Raw genomic sequence first — 17,872 nt, 5'->3', positions numbered from 1 at the left:
CCCCGCTCTATTTCACTTCAGCCTTTCACTTTTGCTTCCTTCCAATGAGGACGGAGCTGCGGGAGAAAGGGCGCTATAGAGGATCGCTGTGGAGAGCTGCTGCTGTGCTTTGACATCTGAGCTCTGTGGAAAACGATCTCAATCCAATTCTGAAAAACGCGACTCTCCGAACGCCAGCCGAACAAGTCTCCACAGCCGAAGCGCTGTGTCTCTTTTCAGCTGATGATAAACCTTTCCTCGATCCTTTGCGGACTTGTAAAACTGTTCCTGATCAGAATAAAAAACGCTCACGCTAATACACAAGCACCCGTGTCTCGCCAAAGCTGACAAATAAACAGACGGACAAGCCGCACTGCACGTGTGAACAGGGGAATGAGCGAGCGAGCGGGGATAGGGCGCCTCCTGCGCTTAAAAGCTTACAGCACCTGGTATTCCCAGGCGGTCTCCCATCCAAGTACTAACCAGGCCCATCCCTGTTTAGCTTCCAAGATCAGACGAGATCAGGCGTGCTCAAGGGGGTGTGGCCGTAAGCGAGAGCAAGGCTCGCTGGCACCCCTCTTATTGAGAGGACAGCTCCGTCACCTCTTTTACGACGCTGCTTTTTTTCTCTTGCGTTTTTCTCTTCTTCCCACGTTCTCTCTCTTCACTGCCTTCGTCCCCGCTCTATTTCACTTCAGCCTTTCACTCTTGCTTCCTTCCAATGAGGACGGAGCTGCGGGAGAAAGGGCGCTATAGAGGATCGCTGTGGAGAGCTGCTGCTGTGCTTTGACATCTGAGCTCTGTGGAAAACGATCTCAATACAATTCTGAAAAACGCGACTCTCCGAACGCCAGCCGAACAAGTCTCCACAGCCGAAGCGCTGTGTCTCTTTTCAGCTGGCGATAAACCTTTCCTCGATTCTTTGCGGACTTGTTAAACTGTTCCTGATCAGAATAAAAAACGCTCACGCTAATACACAAGCACCCGTGTCTCGCCAAAGCTGACAAATAAACAGACGGACAAGCCGCACTGCACGTGTGAACAGGGGAATGAGCGAGCGAGCGGGGATAGGGCGCCTCCTGCGCTTAAAAGCTTACAGCACCTGGTATTCCCAGGCGGTCTCCCATCCAAGTACTAACCAGGCCCATCCCTGTTTAGCTTCCGAGATCAGACAAGATCAGGCGTGCTCAAGGGAGTGTGGCCGTAAGCAAGAGCAAGGTTCGCTGGCAACCTTCTTATTGAGAGGACAGCTCCGTCACCTCTTTTTCGACGCTGCTTTTTTTCCCTTGCGTTTTTCTCTTCTTCCCACGTTCTCTCTCTTCACTGCCTTCGTCCCCGCTCTATTTCACTTCAGCCTTTCACTTTTGCTTCCTTCCAATGAGGACGGAGCTGCGGGAGAAAGGGCGCTATAGAGGATCGCTGTGGAGAGCTGCTGCTGTGCTTTGACATCTGAGCTCTGTGGAAAACGATCTCAATCCAATTCTGAAAAACGCGACTCTCCGAACGCCAGCCGAACAAGTCTCCACAGCCGAAGCGCTGTGTCTCTTTTCAGCTGATGATAAACCTTTCCTCGATCCTTTGCGGACTTGTAAAACTGTTCCTGATCAGAATAAAAAACGCTCACGCTAATACACAAGCACCCGTGTCTCGCCAAAGCTGACAAATAAACAGACGGACAAGCCGCACTGCACGTGTGAACAGGGGAATGAGCGAGCGAGCGGGGATAGGGCGCCTCCTGCGCTTAAAAGCTTACAGCACCTGGTATTCCCAGGCGGTCTCCCATCCAAGTACTAACCAGGCCCATCCCTGTTTAGCTTCCAAGATCAGACGAGATCAGGCGTGCTCAAGGGGGTGTGGCCGTAAGCGAGAGCAAGGCTCGCTGGCACCCCTCTTATTGAGAGGACAGCTCCGTCACCTCTTTTACGACGCTGCTTTTTTTCTCATGCGTTTTTCTCTTCTTCCCACGTTCTCTCTCTTCACTGCCTTCGTCCCCGCTCTATTTCACTTCAGCCTTTCACTTTTGCTTCCTTCCAATGAGGACGGAGCTGCGGGAGAAAGGGCGCTATAGAGGATCGCTGTGGAGAGCTGCTGCTGTGCTTTGACATCTGAGCTCTGTGGAAAACGATCTCAATACAATTCTGAAAAACGCGACTCTCCGAACGCCAGCCGAACAAGTCTCCACAGCCGAAGCGCTGTGTCTCTTTTCAGCTGGCGATAAACCTTTCCTCGATCCTTTGCGGACTTGTTAAACTGTTCCTGATCAGAATAAAAAACGCTCACGCTAATACACTAGCACCCGTGTCTCGCCAAAGCTGACAAATAAACAGACGGACAAGCCGCACTGCACGTGTGAACAGGGGAATGAGCGAGCGAGCGGGGATAGGGCGCCTCCTGCGCTTAAAAGCTTACAGCACCTGGTATTCCCAGGCGGTCTCCCATCCAAGTACTAACCAGGCCCATCCCTGTTTAGCTTCCGAGATCAGACGAGATCAGGTGTGCTCAAGGGGGTGTGGCCGTAAGCGAGAGCAAGGCTCGCTGGCACCCTTCTTATTGAGAGGACAGCTCCGTCACCTCTTTTACGACGCTGCTTTTTTTCCCTTGCGTTTTTCTCTTCTTCCCACGTTCTCTCTCTTCACTGCCTTCGTCCCCGCTCTATTTCACTTCAGCCTTTCACTCTTGCTTCCTTCCAATGAGGACGGAGCTGCGGGAGAAAGGGCGCTATAGAGGATCGCTGTGGAGAGCTGCTGCTGTGCTTTGACATCTGAGCTCTGTGGAAAACGATCTCAATACAATTCTGAAAAACGCGACTCTCCGAACGCCAGCCGAACAAGTCTCCACAGCCGAAGCGCTGTGTCTCTTTTCAGCTGGCGATAAACCTTTCCTCGATCCTTTGCGGACTTGTAAAACTGTTCCTGATCAGAATAAAAAACGCTCACGCTAATACACAAGCACCCGTGTCTCGCCAAAGCTGACAAATAAACAGACGGACAAGCCGCACTGCACGTGTGAACAGGGGAATGAGCGAGCGAGCGGGGATAGGGCGCCTCCTGCGCTTAAAAGCTTGCAGCACCTGGTATTCCCAGGCGGTCTCCCATCCAAGTACTAACCAGGCCCATCCCTGTTTAGCTTCCGAGATCAGACGAGATCAGGCGTGCTCAAGGGGGTGTGGCCGTAAGCGAGAGCAAGGCTCGCTGGCACCCTTCTTATTGAGAGGACAGCTCCGTCACCTCTTTTACGACGCTGCTTTTTTTCCCTTGCGTTTTTCTCTTCTTCCCACGTTCTCTCTCTTCACTGCCTTCGTCCCCGCTCTATTTCACTTCAGCCTTTCACTCTTGCTTCCTTCCAATGAGGACGGAGCTGCGGGAGAAAGGGCGCTATAGAGGATCGCTGTGGAGAGCTGCTGCTGTGCTTTGACATCTGAGCTCTGTGGAAAACGATCTCAATACAATTCTGAAAAACGCGACTCTCCGAACGCCAGCCGAACAAGTCTCCACAGCCAAAGCGCTGTGTCTCTTTTCAGCTGGCGATAAACCTTTCCTCGATCCTTTGCGGACTTGTAAAACTGTTCCTGATCAGAATAAAAAACGCTCACGCTAATACACAAGCACCCGTGTCTCGCCAAAGCTGACAAATAAACAGACGGACAAGCCGCACTGCACGTGTGAACAGGGGAATGAGCGAGCGAGCGGGGATAGGGCGCCTCCTGCGCTTAAAAGCTTACAGCACCTGGTATTCCCAGGCGGTCTCCCATCCAAGTACTAACCAGGCCCATCCCTGTTTAGCTTCCGAGATCAGACAAGATCAGGCGTGCTCAAGGGGGTGTGGCCGTAAGCGAGAGCAAGGCTCGCTGGCACCCTTCTTATTGAGAGGACAGCTCCGTCACCTCTTTTACGACGCTGCTTTTTTTCCCTTGCGTTTTTCTCTTCTTTCCACGTTCTCTCTCTTCACTGCCTTCGTCCCCGCTCTATTTCACTTCAGCCTTTCACTCTTGCTTCCTTCCAATGAGGACGGAGCTGCGGGAGAAAGGGCGCTATAGAGGATCGCTGTGGAGAGCTGCTGCTGTGCTTTGACATCTGAGTTCTGTGGAAAACGATCTCAATACAATTCTGAAAAACGCGACTCTCCGAACGCCAGCCGAACAAGTCTCCACAGCCGAAGCGCTGTGTCTCTTTTCAGCTGGCGATAAACCTTTCCTCGATCCTTTGCGGACTTGTTAAACTGTTCCTGATCAGAATAAAAAACGCTCACGCTAATACACAAGCACCCGTGTCTCGCCAAAGCTGACAAATAAACAGACGGACAAGCCGCACTGCACGTGTGAACAGGGGAATGAGCGAGCGAGCGGGGATAGGGCGCCTCCTGCGCTTAAAAGCTTACAGCACCTGGTATTCCCAGGCGGTCTCCCATCCAAGTACTAACCAGGCCCATCCCTGTTTAGCTTCCGAGATCAGACGAGATCAGGCGTGCTCAAGGGGGTGTGGCCGTAAGCGAGAGCAAGGCTCGCTGGCACCCTTCTTATTGAGAGGACAGCTCCGTCACCTCTTTTACGACGCTGCTTTTTTTCCCTTGCGTTTTTCTCTTCTTCCCACGTTCTCTCTCTTCACTGCCTTCGTCCCCGCTCTATTTCACTTCAGCCTTTCACTCTTGCTTCCTTCCAATGAGGACGGAGCTGCGGGAGAAAGGGCGCTATAGAGGATCGCTGTGGAGAGCTGCTGCTGTGCTTTGACATCTGAGCTCTGTGGAAAACGATCTCAATACAATTCTGAAAAACGCGACTCTCCGAACGCCAGCCGAACAAGTCTCCACAGCCGAAGCGCTGTGTCTCTTTTCAGCTGGCGATAAACCTTTCCTCGATCCTTTGCGGACTTGTAAAACTGTTCATGATCAGAATAAAAAACGCTCACGCTAATACACAAGCACCCGCGTCTCGCCAAAGCTGACAAATAAACAGACGGACAAGCCGCACTGCACGTGTGAACAGGGGAATGAGCGAGCGAGCGGGGATAGGGCGCCTCCTGCGCTTAAAAGCTTACAGCACCTGGTATTCCCAGGCGGTCTCCCATCCAAGTACTAACCAGGCCCATCCCTGTTTAGCTTCCGAGATCAGATGAGATCAGGCGTGCTCAAGGGGTTGTGGCCGTAAGCGAGAGCAAGGCTCGCTGGCACCCTTCTTATTGAGAGGACAGCTCCGTCACCTCTTTTACGACGCTGCTCTTTTTCCCTTGCGTTTTTCTCTTCTTCCCACGTTCTCTCTCTTCACTGCCTTCGTCCCCGCTCTATTGCACTTCAGCCTTTCACTCTTGCTTCCTTCCAATGAGGACGGAGCTGCGGGAGAAAGGGCGCTATAGAGGATCGCTGTGGAGAGCTGCTGCTGTGCTTTGACATCTGAGTTCTGTGGAAAACGATCTCAATACAATTCTGAAAAACGCGACTCTCCGAACGCCAGCCGAACAAGTCTCCACAGCCGAAGCGCTGTGTCTCTTTTCAGCTGGCGATAAACCTTTCTTCGATCCTCTGCGGACTTGTAAAACTGTTCCTGATCAGAATAAAAAACGCTCACGCTAATACACAAGCACCCGTGTCTCGCCAAAGCTGACAAATAAACAGACGGACAAGCCGCACTGCACGTGTGAACAGGGGAATGAGCGAGCGAGCGGGGATAGGGCGCCTCCTGCGCTTAAAAGCTTACAGCACCTGGTATTCCCAGGCGGTCTCCCATCCAAGTACTAACCAGGCCCATCCCTGTTTAGCTTCCGAGATCAGACGAGATCAGGTGTGCTCAAGGGGGTGTGGCCGTAAGCGAGAGCAAGGCTCGCTGGCACCCTTCTTATTGAGAGGACAGCTCCGTCACCTCTTTTACGACGCTGCTTTTTTTCCCTTGCGTTTTTCTCTTCTTCCCACGTTCTCTCTCTTCACTGCCTTCGTCCCCGCTCTATTTCACTTCAGCCTTTCACTCTTGCTTCCTTCCAATGAGGACGGAGCTGCGGGAGAAAGGGCGCTATAGAGGATCGCTGTGGAGAGCTGCTGCTGTGCTTTGACATCTGAGCTCTGTGGAAAACGATCTCAATACAATTCTGAAAAACGCGACTCTCCGAACGCCAGCCGAACAAGTCTCCACAGCCGAAGCGCTGTGTCTCTTTTCAGCTGGCGATAAACCTTTCCTCGATCCTTTGCGGACTTGTAAAACTGTTCCTGATCAGAATAAAAAACGCTCACGCTAATACACAAGCACCCGTGTCTCGCCAAAGCTGACAAATAAACAGACGGACAAGCCGCACTGCACGTGTGAACAGGGGAATGAGCGAGCGAGCGGGGATAGGGCGCCTCCTGCGCTTAAAAGCTTGCAGCACCTGGTATTCCCAGGCGGTCTCCCATCCAAGTACTAACCAGGCCCATCCCTGTTTAGCTTCCGAGATCAGACGAGATCAGGCGTGCTCAAGGGGGTGTGGCCGTAAGCGAGAGCAAGGCTCGCTGGCACCCTTCTTATTGAGAGGACAGCTCCGTCACCTCTTTTACGACGCTGCTTTTTTTCCCTTGCGTTTTTCTCTTCTTCCCACGTTCTCTCTCTTCACTGCCTTCGTCCCCGCTCTATTTCACTTCAGCCTTTCACTCTTGCTTCCTTCCAATGAGGACGGAGCTGCGGGAGAAAGGGCGCTATAGAGGATCGCTGTGGAGAGCTGCTGCTGTGCTTTGACATCTGAGCTCTGTGGAAAACGATCTCAATACAATTCTGAAAAACGCGACTCTCCGAACGCCAGCCGAACAAGTCTCCACAGCCAAAGCGCTGTGTCTCTTTTCAGCTGGCGATAAACCTTTCCTCGATCCTTTGCGGACTTGTAAAACTGTTCCTGATCAGAATAAAAAACGCTCACGCTAATACACAAGCACCCGTGTCTCGCCAAAGCTGACAAATAAACAGACGGACAAGCCGCACTGCACGTGTGAACAGGGGAATGAGCGAGCGAGCGGGGATAGGGCGCCTCCTGCGCTTTAAAGCTTACAGCACCTGGTATTCCCAGGCGGTCTCCCATCCAAGTACTAACCAGGCCCATCCCTGTTTAGCTTCCGAGATCAGACAAGATCAGGCGTGCTCAAGGGGGTGTGGCCGTAAGCGAGAGCAAGGCTCGCTGGCACCCTTCTTATTGAGAGGACAGCTCCGTCACCTCTTTTACGACGCTGCTTTTTTTCCCTTGCGTTTTTCTCTTCTTCCCACGTTCTCTCTCTTCACTGCCTTCGTCCCCGCTCTATTTCACTTCAGCCTTTCACTCTTGCTTCCTTCCAATGAGGACGGAGCTGCGGGAGAAAGGGCGCTATAGAGGATCGCTGTGGAGAGCTGCTGCTGTGCTTTGACATCTGAGCTCTGTGGAAAACGATCTCAATACAATTCTGAAAAACGCGACTCTCCGAACGCCAGCCGAACAAGTCTCCACAGCTGATGCGCTGTGTCTCTTTTCAGCTGGCGATAAACCTTTCCTCGATCCTTTGCGGACTTGTAAAACTGTTCCTGATCAGAATAAAAAACGCTCACGCTAATACACAAGCACCCGTGTCTCGCCAAAGCTGACAAATAAACAGACGGACAAGCCGCACTGCACGTGTGAACAGGGGAATGAGCGAGCGAGCGGGGATAGGGCGCCTCCTGCGCTTAAAAGCTTACAGCACCTGGTATTCCCAGGCGGTCTCCCATCCAAGTACTAACCAGGCCCATCCCTGTTTAGCTTCCGAGATCAGACGAGATCAGGCGTGCTCAAGGGGGTGTGGCCGTAAGCGAGAGCAAGGCTCGCTGGCACCCTTCTTATTGAGAGGACAGCTCCGTCACCTCTTTTACGACGCTGCTTTTTTTCCCTTGCGTTTTTCTCTTCTTCCCACGTTCTCTCTCTTCACTGCCTTCGTCCCCGCTCTATTTCACTTCAGCCTTTCACTCTTGCTTCCTTCCAATGAGGACGGAGCTGCGGGAGAAAGGGCGCTATAGAGGATCGCTGTGGAGAGCTGCTGCTGTGCTTTGACATCTGAGCTCTGTGGAAAACGATCTCAATACAATTCTGAAAAACGCGACTCTCCGAACGCCAGCCGAAAAAGTCTCCACAGCTGATGCGCTGTGTCTCTTTTCAGCTGGCGATAAACCTTTCCTCGATCCTTTGCGGACTTGTAAAACTGTTCCTGATCAGAATAAAAAACGCTCACGCTAATACACAAGCACCCGTGTCTCGCCAAAGCTGACAAATAAACAGACGGACAAGCCGCACTGCACGTGTGAACAGGGGAATGAGCGAGCGAGCGGGGATAGGGCGCCTCCTGCGCTTAAACGCTTACAGCACCTGGTATTCCCGGGCGGTCTCCCATCCAAGTACTAACCAGGCCCATCCCTGTTTAGCTTCCGAGATCAGACGAGATCAGGTGTGCTCAAGGGGGTGTGGCCGTAAGCGAGAGCAGGGCTCGCTGGCACCCTTCTTATTGAGAGGACAGCTCCGTCACCTCTTTTACGATGCTGCTTTTTTTCCCTTGCGTTTTTCACTTCTTCCCACGTTCTCTCTCTTCACTGCCTTCGTCCCCGCTCTATTTCACTTCAGCATTTCACTCTTGCTTCCTTCCAATGAGGACGGAGCTGCGGGAGAAAGGGCGCTATAGAGGATCGCTGTGGAGAGCTGCTGCTGTGCTTTGACATCTGAGCTCTGTGGAAAACGATCTCAATACAATTCTGAAAAACGCGACTCTCCGAACGCCAGCCGAACAAGTCTCCACAGCCGAAGCGCTGTGTCTCTTTTCAGCTGGCGATAAACCTTTCCTCGATCCTTTGCGGACTTGTTAAACTGTTCCTGATCAGAATAAAAAACGCTCACGCTAATACACAAGCACCCGTGTCTCGCCAAAGCTGACAAATAAACAGACGGACAAGCCGCACTGCACGTGTGAACAGGGGAATGAGCGAGCGAGCGGGGATAGGGCGCCTCCTGCGCTTAAAAGCTTACAGCACCTGGTATTCCCAGGCGGTCTCCCATCCAAGTACTAACCAGGCCCATCCCTGTTTAGCTTCCGAGATCAGACGAGATCAGGCGTGCTCAAGGGGGTGTGGCCGTAAGCGAGAGCAAGGCTCGCTGGCACCCTTCTTATTGAGAGGACAGCTCCGTCACCTCTTTTACGACGCTGCTTTTTTTCCCTTGCGTTTTTCTCTTCTTCCCACGTTCTCTCTCTTCACTGCCTTCGTCCCCGCTCTATTTCACTTCAGCCTTTCACTCTTGCTTCCTTCCAATGAGGACGGAGCTGCGGGAGAAAGGGCGCTATAGAGGATCGCTGTGGAGAGCTGCTGCTGTGCTTTGACATCTGAGCTCTGTGGAAAACGATCTCAATACAATTCTGAAAAACGCGACTCTCCGAACGCCAGCCGAACAAGTCTCCACAGCCGAAGCGCTGTGTCTCTATTCAGCTGGCGATAAACCTTCCCTCGATTCTTTGCGGACTTGTTAAACTGTTCCTGATCAGAATAAAAAACGCTCACGCTAATACACAAGCACCCGTGTCTCGCCAAAGCTGACAAATAAACAGACGGACAAGCCGCACTGCACGTGTGAACAGGGGAATGAGCGAGCGAGCGGGGATAGGGCGCCTCCTGCGCTTAAACGCTTACAGCACCTGGTATTCCCGGGCGGTCTCCCATCCAAGTACTAACCAGGCCCATCCCTGTTTAGCTTCCGAGATCAGACGAGATCAGGTGTGCTCAAGGGGGTGTGGCCGTAAGCGAGAGCAGGGCTCGCTGGCACCCTTCTTATTGAGAGGACAGCTCCGTCACCTCTTTTACGATGCTGCTTTTTTTCCCTTGCGTTTTTCACTTCTTCCCACGTTCTCTCTCTTCACTGCCTTCGTCCCCGCTCTATTTCACTTCAGCATTTCACTCTTGCTTCCTTCCAATGAGGACGGAGCTGCGGGAGAAAGGGCGCTATAGAGGATCGCTGTGGAGAGCTGCTGCTGTGCTTTGACATCTGAGCTCTGTGGAAAACGATCTCAATACAATTCTGAAAAACGCGACTCTCCGAACGCCAGCCGAACAAGTCTCCACAGCCGAAGCGCTGTGTCTCTTTTCAGCTGGCGATAAACCTTTCCTCGATCCTTTGCGGACTTGTTAAACTGTTCCTGATCAGAATAAAAAACGCTCACGCTAATACACAAGCACCCGTGTCTCGCCAAAGCTGACAAATAAACAGACGGACAAGCCGCACTGCACGTGTGAACAGGGGAATGAGCGAGCGAGCGGGGATAGGGCGCCTCCTGCGCTTAAAAGCTTACAGCACCTGGTATTCCCAGGCGGTCTCCCATCCAAGTACTAACCAGGCCCATCCCTGTTTAGCTTCCGAGATCAGACGAGATCAGGCGTGCTCAAGGGGGTGTGGCCGTAAGGGAGAGCAAGGCTCGCTGGCACCCTTCTTATTGAGAGGACAGCTCCGTCACCTCTTTTACGACGCTGCTTTTTTTCCCTTGCGTTTTTCTCTTCTTCCCACGTTCTCTCTCTTCACTGCCTTCGTCCCCGCTCTATTTCACTTCAGCCTTTCACTCTTGCTTCCTTCCAATGAGGACGGAGCTGCGGGAGAAAGGGCGCTATAGAGGATCGCTGTGGAGAGCTGCTGCTGTGCTTTGACATCTGAGCTCTGTGGAAAACGATCTCAATACAATTCTGAAAAACGCGACTCTCCGAACGCCAGCCGAACAAGTCTCCACAGCCGAAGCGCTGTGTCTCTATTCAGCTGGCGATAAACCTTCCCTCGATTCTTTGCGGACTTGTTAAACTGTTCCTGATCAGAATAAAAAACGCTCACGCTAATACACAAGCACCCGTGTCTCGCCAAAGCTGACAAATAAACAGACGGACAAGCCGCACTGCACGTGTGAACAGGGGAATGAGCGAGCGAGCGGGGATAGGGCGCCTCCTGCGCTTAAAAGCTTACAGCACCTGGTAATCCCAGGCGGTCTCCCATCCAAGTACTAACCAGGCCCATCCCTGTTTAGCTTCCGAGATCAGACGAGATCAGGCGTGCTCAAGGGGGTGTGGCCGTAAGCAAGAGCAAGGCTCGCTGGCACCCTTCTTATTGAGAGGACAGCTCCGTCACCTCTTTTTCGACGCTGCTTTTTTTCCCTTGCGTTTTTCTCTTCTTCCCACGTTCTCTCTCTTCACTGCCTTCGTCCCCGCTCTATTTCACTTCAGCCTTTCACTCTTGCTTCCTTCCAATGAGGACGGAGCTGCGGGAGAAAGGGCGCTATAGAGGATCGCTGTGGAGAGCTGCTGCTGTGCTTTGACATCTGAGCTCTGTGGAAAACGATCTCAATACAATTCTGAAAAACGCGACTCTCCGAACGCCAGCCGAACAAGTCTCCACAGCCAAAGCGCTGTGTCTCTTTTCAGCTGGCGATAAACCTTTCCTCGATCCTTTGCGGACTTGTAAAACTGTTCCTGATCAGAATAAAAAACGCTCAAGCTAATACACAAGCACCCGTGTCTCGCCAAAGCTGACAAATAAACAGACGGACAAGCCGCACTGCACGTGTGAACAGGGGAATGAGCGAGCGAGCGGGGATAGGGTGCCTCCTGCGCTTAAAAGCTTACAGCACCTGGTATTCCCAGGCGGTCTCCCATCCAAGTACTAACCAAGCCCATCCCTGTTTAGCTTCCGAGATCAGACAAGATCAGGCGTGCTCAAGGGGGTGTGGCCGTAAGCGAGAGCAAGGCTCGCTGGCACCCTTCTTATTGAGAGGACAGCTCCGTCACCTCTTTTACGACGCTGCTTTTTTTCCCTTGCGTTTTTCTCTTCTTCCCACGTTCTCTCTCTTCACTGCCTTCGTCCCCGCTCTATTTCACTTCAGCCTTTCACTCTTGCTTCCTTCCAATGAGGACGGAGCTGCGGGAGAAAGGGCGCTATAGAGGATCGCTGTGGAGAGCTGCTGCTGTGCTTTGACATCTGAGCTCTGTGGAAAACGATCTCAATACAATTCTGAAAAACGCGACTCTCCGAACGCCAGCCGAACAAGTCTCCACAGCCAAAGCGCTGTGTCTCTTTTCAGCTGGCGATAAACCTTTCCTCGATCCTTTGCGGACTTGTAAAACTGTTCCTGATCAGAATAAAAAACGCTCACGCTAATACACAAGCACCCGTGTCTCGCCAAAGCTGACAAATAAACAGACGGACAAGCCGCACTGCACGTGTGAACAGGGGAATGAGCGAGCGAGCGGGGATAGGGCGCCTCCTGCGCTTAAAAGCTTACAGCACCTGGTATTCCCAGGCGGTCTCCCATCCAAGTACTAACCAGGCCCATCCCTGTTTAGCTTCTGAGATCAGATGAGATCAGGCGTGCTCAAGGGGGTGTGGCCATAAGCAAGAGCAAGGCTCGCTGGCACCCTTCTTATTGAGAGGACAGCTCCGTCACCTCTTTTACGACGCTGCTTTTTTTCCCTTGCGTTTTTCTCTTCTTCCCACGTTCTCTCTCTTCACTGCCTTCGTCCCCGCTCTATTTCACTTCAGCCTTTCACTCTTGCTTCCTTCCAATGAGGACGGAGCTGCGGGAGAAAGGGCGCTATAGAGGATCGCTGTGGAGAGCTGCTGCTGTGCTTTGACATCTGAGCTCTGTGGAAAACGATCTCAATACAATTCTGAGAAACGCGACTCTCCGAACGCCAGCCGAACAAGTCTCCACAGCCGAAGCGCTGTGTCTCTTTTCAGCTGGCGATAAACCTTTCCTCGATCCTTTGCGGACTTGTAAAACTGTTCCTGATCAGAATAAAAAACGCTCACGCTAATACACAAGCACCCGTGTCTCGCCAAAGCTGACAAATAAACAGACGGACAAGCCGCACTGCACGTGTGAACAGGGGAATGAGCGAGCGAGCGGGGATAGGGCGCCTCCTGCGCTTAAAAGCTTACAGCACCTGGTATTCCCAGGCGGTCTCCCATCCAAGTACTAACCAGGCACATCCCTGTTTAGCTTCCGAGATCAGACGAGATCAGGCGTGCTCAAGGGGGTGTGGCCATAAGCGAGAGCAAGGCTCGCTGGCACCCTTCTTATTGAGAGGACAGCTCCGTCACCAATTTTACGACGCTGCTTTTTTTCCCTTGCGTTTTTCTCTTCTTCCCACGTTCTCTCTCTTCACTGCCTTCGTTCCTGCTCCATTTCACTTCAGCCTTTCACTCTTGCTTCCTTCCAATGAGGACGGAGCTGCGGGAGAAAGGGCGCTATAGAGGATCGCTGTGGAGAGCTGCTGCTGTGCTTTGACATCTGAGCTCTGTGGAAAACGATCTCAATACAATTCTGAAAAACGCGACTCTCCGAACGCCAGCCGAACAAGTCTCCACAGCCGAAGCGCTGTGTCTCTTTTCAGCTGGCGATAAACCTTTCCTCGATCCTTTGCTGACTTGTAAAACTGTTCCTGATCAGAATAAAAAACGCTCACGCTAATACACAAGCACCCGTGTCTCGCCAAAGCTGACAAATAAACAGACGGACAAGCCGCACTGCACGTGTGAACAGGGGAATGAGCGAGCGAGCGGGGATAGGGCGCCTCCTGCGCTTAAAAGCTTACAGCACCTGGTATTCCCAGGCGGTCTCCCATCCAAGTACTAACCAGGCCCATCCCTGTTTAGCTTCCGAGATCAGACGAGATCAGGCGTGCTCAAGGGGGTGTGGCCGTAAGCTAGACCAAAGCTCGCTGGCACCCTTCTTATTGAGAGGACAGCTCCGTCACCTCTTTTACGACGCTGCTTTTTTTCCCTTGCGTTTTTCTCTTCTTCCCACGTTCTCTCTCTTCACTGCCTTCGTCCCCGCTCTATTTCACTTCAGCCTTTCACTCTTGCTTCCTTCCAATGAGGACGGAGCTGCGGGAGAAAGGGCGCTATAGAGGATCGCTGTGGAGAGCTGCTGCTGTGCTTTGACATCTGAGCTCTGTGGAAAACGATCTCAATACAATTCTGAAAAACGCGACTCTCCGAACGCCAGCCGAACAAGTCTCCACAGCCGAAGCGCTGTGTCTCTTTTCAGCTGGCGATAAACCTTTCTTCGATCCTTTGCGGACTTGTAAAACTGTTCCTGATCAGAATAAAAAACGCTCACGCTAATACACAAGCACCCGTGTCTCGCCAAAGCTGACAAATAAACAGACGGACAAGCCGCACTGCACGTGTGAACAGGGGAATGAGCGAGCGAGCGGGGATAGGGCGCCTCCTGCGCTTAAAAGCTTACAGCACCTGGTATTCCCAGGCGGTCTCCCCAGGCGGTCTCCCATGCAAGTACTTACCAGGCCCATCCCTGTTTAGCTTCCGAGATCAGACGAGATCAGGCGTGCTCAAGGGGGTGTGGCCGTAAGCGAGATCAAAGCTCGCTGGCACCCTTCTTATTGAGAGGACAGCTCCGTCACCTCTTTTACGACGCTGCTTTTTTTCCCTTGCGTTTTTCTCTTCTTCCCACGTTCTCTCTCTTCACTGCCTTCGTCCCCGCTCTATTTCACTTCAGCCTTTCACTCTTGCTTCCTTCCAATGAGGACGGAGCTGCGGGAGAAAGGGCGCTATAGATGATCGCTGTGGAGAGCTGCTGCTGTGCTTTGACATCTGAGCTCTGTGGAAAACGATCTCAATACAATTCTGAAAAACGCGACTCTCCGAACGCCAGCCGAACAAGTCTCCACAGCCGAAGCGCTGTGTCTCTTTTCAGCTGGCGATAAACCTTTCCTCGATCCTTTGCGGACTTGTAAAACTGTTCCTGATCAGAATAAAAAACGCTCACGCTAATACACAAGCACCCGTGTCTCGCCAAAGCTGACAAATAAACAGACGGACAAGCCGCACTGCACGTGTGAACAGGGGAATGAGCGAGCGAGCGGGGATAGGGCGCCTCCTGCGCTTAAAAGCTTACAGCACCTGGTATTCCCAGGCGGTCTCCCATCCAAGTACTAACCAGGCCCATCCCTGTTTAGCTTCCAAGATCAGACGAGATCAGGCGTGCTCAAGGGGGTGTGGCCATAAGCGAGAGCAAGGCTCGCTGGCACCCTTCTTATTGAGAGGACAGCTCCGTCACCTCTTTTACGACGCTGCTTTTTTTCCCTTGCGTTTTTCTCTTCTTCCCACGTTCTCTCTCTTCACTGCCTTCGTTCCTGCTCCATTTCACTTCAGCCTTTCACTCTTGCTTCCTTCCAATGAGGACGGAGCTGCGGGAGAAAGGGCGCTATAGAGGATCGCTGTGGAGAGCTGCTGCTGTGCTTTGACATCTGAGCTCTGTGGAAAACGATCTCAATACAATTCTGAAAAACGCGACTCTCCGAACGCCAGCCGAACAAGTCTCCACAGCCGAAGCGCTGTGTCTCTTTTCAGCTGGCGATAAACCTTTCCTCGATCCTTTGCGGACTTGTAAAACTGTTCCTGATCAGAATAAAAAACGCTCACGCTAATACACAAGCACCCGTGTCTCGCCAAAGCTGACAAATAAACAGACGGACAAGCCGCACTGCACGTGTGAACAGGGGAATGAGCGAGCGAGCGGGGATAGGGCGCCTCCTGCGCTTAAAAGCTTACAGCACCTGGTATTCCCAGGCGGTCTCCCATCCAAGTACTAACCAGGCCCATCCCTGTTTAGCTTCCGAGATCAGATGAGATCAGGCGTGCTCAAGGGGGTGTGGCCGTAAGCTAGAGCAAGGCTCGCTGGCACCCTTCTTATTGAGAGGACAGCTCCATCACCTCTTTTACGACGCTGCTTTTTTTCCCTTGCGTTTTTCTCTTCTTCCCACGTTCTCTCTCTTCACTGCCTTCGTCCCCGCTCTATTTCACTTCAGCCTTTCACTCTTGCTTCCTTCCAATGAGGACGGAGCTGCGGGAGAAAGGGCGCTATAGAGGATCGCTGTGGAGAGCTGCTGCTGTGCATTGACATCTGAGCTCTGTGGAAAACGATCTCAATACAATTCTGAGAAACGCGACTCTCCGAACGCCAGCCGAACAAGTCTCCACAGCCGAAGCGCTGTGTCTCTTTTCAGCTGGCGATAAACCTTTCCTCGATCCTTTGCGGACTTGTAAAACTGTTCCTGATCAGAATAAAAAACGCTCACGCTAATACACAAGCACCCGTGTCTCGCCAAAGCTGACAAATAAACAGACGGACAAGCCGCACTGCACGTGTGAACAGGGGAATGAGCGAGCGAGCGGGGATAGGGCGCCTCCTGCGCTTAAAAGCTTACAGCACCTGGTATTCCCAGGCGGTCTCCCATCCAAGTACTAACCAGGCCCATCCCTGTTTAGCTTCCGAGATCAGACGAGATCAGGCGTGCTCAAGGGGGTGTGGCCGTAAGCAAGACCAAAGCTCGCTGGCACCCTTCTTATTGAGAGGACAGCTCCGTCACCTCTTTTACGACGCTGCTTTTTTTCCCTTGCGTTTTTCTCTTCTTCCCACGTTCTCTCTCTTCACTGCCTTCGTCCCCGCTCTATTTCACTTCAGCCTTTCACTCTTGCTTCCTTCCAATGAGGACGGAGCTGCGGGAGAAAGGGCGCTATAGAGGATCGCTGTGGAGAGCTGCTGCTGTGCTTTGACATCTGAGTTCTGTGGAAAACGATCTCAATACAATTCTGAAAAACGCGACTCTCCGAACGCCAGCCGAACAAGTCTCCACAGCCGAAGCGCTGTGTCTCTTTTCAGCTGGCGATAAACCTTTCTTCGATCCTTTGCGGACTTGTAAAACTGTTCCTGATCAGAATAAAAAACGCTCACGCTAATACACAAGCACCCGTGTCTCGCCAAAGCTGACAAATAAACAGACGGACAAGCCGCACTGCACGTGTGAACAGGGGAATGAGCGAGCGAGCGGGGATAGGGCGCCTCCTGCGCTTAAAAGCTTACAGCACCTGGTATTCCCAGGCGGTCTCCCATCCAAGTACTAACCAGGCCCACCCCTGTTTAGCTTCCGAGATCAGAGAGATCAGGTGTGCTCAAGGGGGTGTGGCCGTAAGCGAGAGCAAGGCTCGCTGGCACCCTTCTTATTGAGAGGACAGCTCCGTCACCTCTTTTATGACGCTGCTCTTTTTCCCTTGCGTTTTTCTCTTCTTCCCACGTTCTCTCTCTTCACTGCCTTCGTCCCCGCTCTATTTCACTTCAGCCTTTCACTCTTGCTTCCTTCCAATGAGGACGGAGCTGCGGGAGAAAGGGCGCTATAGAGGATCGCTGTGGAGAGCTGCTGCTGTGCTTTGACATCTGAGTTCTGTGGAAAACGATCTCAATACAATTCTGAAAAACGCGACTCTCCGAACGCCAGCCGAACAAGTCTCCACAGCCGAAGCGCTGTGTCTCTTTTCAGCTGGCGATAAACCTTTCTTCGATCCTTTGCGGACTTGTAAAACTGTTCCTGATCAGAATAAAAAACGCTCACGCTAATACACAAGCACCCGTGTCTCGCCAAAGCTGACAAATAAACAGACGGACAAGCCGCACTGCACGTGTGAACAGGGGAATGAGCGAGCGAGCGGGGATAGGGCGCCTCCTGCGCTTAAAAGCTTACAGCACCTGGTATTCCCAGGCGGTCTCCCATCCAAGTACTAACCAGGCCCATCCCTGTTTAGCTTCCGAGATCAGACAAGATCAGGCATGCTCAAGGGTGTGTGGCCGTAAGCGAGAGCAAGGCTCGCTGGCACCCTTCTTATTGAGAGGACATCTCCGTCACCTCTTTTACGACGCTGCTTTTTTTCCCTTGCGTTTTTCTCTTCTTCCCACGTTCTCTCTCTTCACTGCCTTCGTCCCCGCTCTATTTCACTTCAGCCTTTCACTCTTGCTTCCTTCCAATGAGGACGGAGCTGCGGGAGAAAGGGCGCTATAGAGGATCGCTGTGGAGAGCTGCTGCTGTGCTTTGACATCTGAGCTCTGTGGAAAACGATCTCAATACAAT

The 17,872-nt window shown here is 52.4% G+C and overlaps 11 non-coding genes and 16 pseudogenes across 11 annotated transcripts; all 27 read right to left on the bottom strand.

The window, feature by feature from the left end:
• Positions 1-413: 413 nt before the first annotated feature.
• On the bottom strand, positions 414-532 carry LOC148668926 (5S ribosomal RNA; annotated as a pseudogene).
• Positions 533-1,069: 537 nt separating this feature from the next.
• LOC148668925 (5S ribosomal RNA) lies at positions 1,070-1,188 on the bottom strand (annotated as a pseudogene).
• Positions 1,189-1,725: 537 nt separating this feature from the next.
• On the bottom strand, positions 1,726-1,844 carry LOC148668924 (5S ribosomal RNA; annotated as a pseudogene).
• A 537-nt stretch (positions 1,845-2,381) lies between these two features.
• On the bottom strand, positions 2,382-2,500 carry LOC148668923 (5S ribosomal RNA). The gene has a single exon (XR_015938760.1). It is a non-coding gene; the product is annotated as a 5S ribosomal RNA (ribosomal RNA).
• A 537-nt stretch (positions 2,501-3,037) lies between these two features.
• On the bottom strand, positions 3,038-3,156 carry LOC148668922 (5S ribosomal RNA; annotated as a pseudogene).
• A 537-nt stretch (positions 3,157-3,693) lies between these two features.
• On the bottom strand, positions 3,694-3,812 carry LOC148668921 (5S ribosomal RNA; annotated as a pseudogene).
• Positions 3,813-4,349: 537 nt separating this feature from the next.
• LOC148668920 (5S ribosomal RNA) lies at positions 4,350-4,468 on the bottom strand. Its single transcript, XR_015937629.1, has one exon. It is a non-coding gene; the product is annotated as a 5S ribosomal RNA (ribosomal RNA).
• Positions 4,469-5,005: 537 nt separating this feature from the next.
• Positions 5,006-5,124, bottom strand: LOC148668919 (5S ribosomal RNA; annotated as a pseudogene).
• A 537-nt stretch (positions 5,125-5,661) lies between these two features.
• Positions 5,662-5,780, bottom strand: LOC148668918 (5S ribosomal RNA). Its single transcript, XR_015938756.1, has one exon. It is a non-coding gene; the product is annotated as a 5S ribosomal RNA (ribosomal RNA).
• Positions 5,781-6,317: 537 nt separating this feature from the next.
• On the bottom strand, positions 6,318-6,436 carry LOC148668917 (5S ribosomal RNA; annotated as a pseudogene).
• A 537-nt stretch (positions 6,437-6,973) lies between these two features.
• On the bottom strand, positions 6,974-7,092 carry LOC148668916 (5S ribosomal RNA; annotated as a pseudogene).
• A 537-nt stretch (positions 7,093-7,629) lies between these two features.
• Positions 7,630-7,748, bottom strand: LOC148668915 (5S ribosomal RNA). The gene has a single exon (XR_015937628.1). It is a non-coding gene; the product is annotated as a 5S ribosomal RNA (ribosomal RNA).
• A 537-nt stretch (positions 7,749-8,285) lies between these two features.
• Positions 8,286-8,404, bottom strand: LOC148668914 (5S ribosomal RNA). Its single transcript, XR_015938127.1, has one exon. It is a non-coding gene; the product is annotated as a 5S ribosomal RNA (ribosomal RNA).
• A 537-nt stretch (positions 8,405-8,941) lies between these two features.
• Positions 8,942-9,060, bottom strand: LOC148668913 (5S ribosomal RNA). Its single transcript, XR_015937627.1, has one exon. It is a non-coding gene; the product is annotated as a 5S ribosomal RNA (ribosomal RNA).
• Positions 9,061-9,597: 537 nt separating this feature from the next.
• On the bottom strand, positions 9,598-9,716 carry LOC148668912 (5S ribosomal RNA). Its single transcript, XR_015938126.1, has one exon. It is a non-coding gene; the product is annotated as a 5S ribosomal RNA (ribosomal RNA).
• Positions 9,717-10,253: 537 nt separating this feature from the next.
• LOC148668911 (5S ribosomal RNA) lies at positions 10,254-10,372 on the bottom strand (annotated as a pseudogene).
• A 537-nt stretch (positions 10,373-10,909) lies between these two features.
• Positions 10,910-11,028, bottom strand: LOC148668910 (5S ribosomal RNA; annotated as a pseudogene).
• A 537-nt stretch (positions 11,029-11,565) lies between these two features.
• LOC148668909 (5S ribosomal RNA) lies at positions 11,566-11,684 on the bottom strand (annotated as a pseudogene).
• A 537-nt stretch (positions 11,685-12,221) lies between these two features.
• LOC148668908 (5S ribosomal RNA) lies at positions 12,222-12,340 on the bottom strand. Its single transcript, XR_015938821.1, has one exon. It is a non-coding gene; the product is annotated as a 5S ribosomal RNA (ribosomal RNA).
• Positions 12,341-12,877: 537 nt separating this feature from the next.
• Positions 12,878-12,996, bottom strand: LOC148668907 (5S ribosomal RNA; annotated as a pseudogene).
• Positions 12,997-13,533: 537 nt separating this feature from the next.
• Positions 13,534-13,652, bottom strand: LOC148668906 (5S ribosomal RNA). The gene has a single exon (XR_015937626.1). It is a non-coding gene; the product is annotated as a 5S ribosomal RNA (ribosomal RNA).
• A 537-nt stretch (positions 13,653-14,189) lies between these two features.
• LOC148668905 (5S ribosomal RNA) lies at positions 14,190-14,321 on the bottom strand (annotated as a pseudogene).
• Positions 14,322-14,858: 537 nt separating this feature from the next.
• Positions 14,859-14,977, bottom strand: LOC148668904 (5S ribosomal RNA; annotated as a pseudogene).
• Positions 14,978-15,514: 537 nt separating this feature from the next.
• On the bottom strand, positions 15,515-15,633 carry LOC148668903 (5S ribosomal RNA). The gene has a single exon (XR_015939117.1). It is a non-coding gene; the product is annotated as a 5S ribosomal RNA (ribosomal RNA).
• A 537-nt stretch (positions 15,634-16,170) lies between these two features.
• Positions 16,171-16,289, bottom strand: LOC148668902 (5S ribosomal RNA). Its single transcript, XR_015937625.1, has one exon. It is a non-coding gene; the product is annotated as a 5S ribosomal RNA (ribosomal RNA).
• Positions 16,290-16,826: 537 nt separating this feature from the next.
• Positions 16,827-16,944, bottom strand: LOC148668901 (5S ribosomal RNA; annotated as a pseudogene).
• Positions 16,945-17,481: 537 nt separating this feature from the next.
• On the bottom strand, positions 17,482-17,600 carry LOC148668900 (5S ribosomal RNA; annotated as a pseudogene).
• Positions 17,601-17,872: the final 272 nt, after the last annotated feature.

Source organism: Lepisosteus platostomus, chromosome 5 (genome assembly GCF_059453375.1).
Source record: "Lepisosteus platostomus isolate fLepPlt1 chromosome 5, fLepPlt1.hap1, whole genome shotgun sequence".
Taxonomy (NCBI): domain Eukaryota; kingdom Metazoa; phylum Chordata; class Actinopteri; order Semionotiformes; family Lepisosteidae; genus Lepisosteus; species Lepisosteus platostomus.
This window is presented reverse-complemented; position numbering and strand designations above follow the sequence as displayed.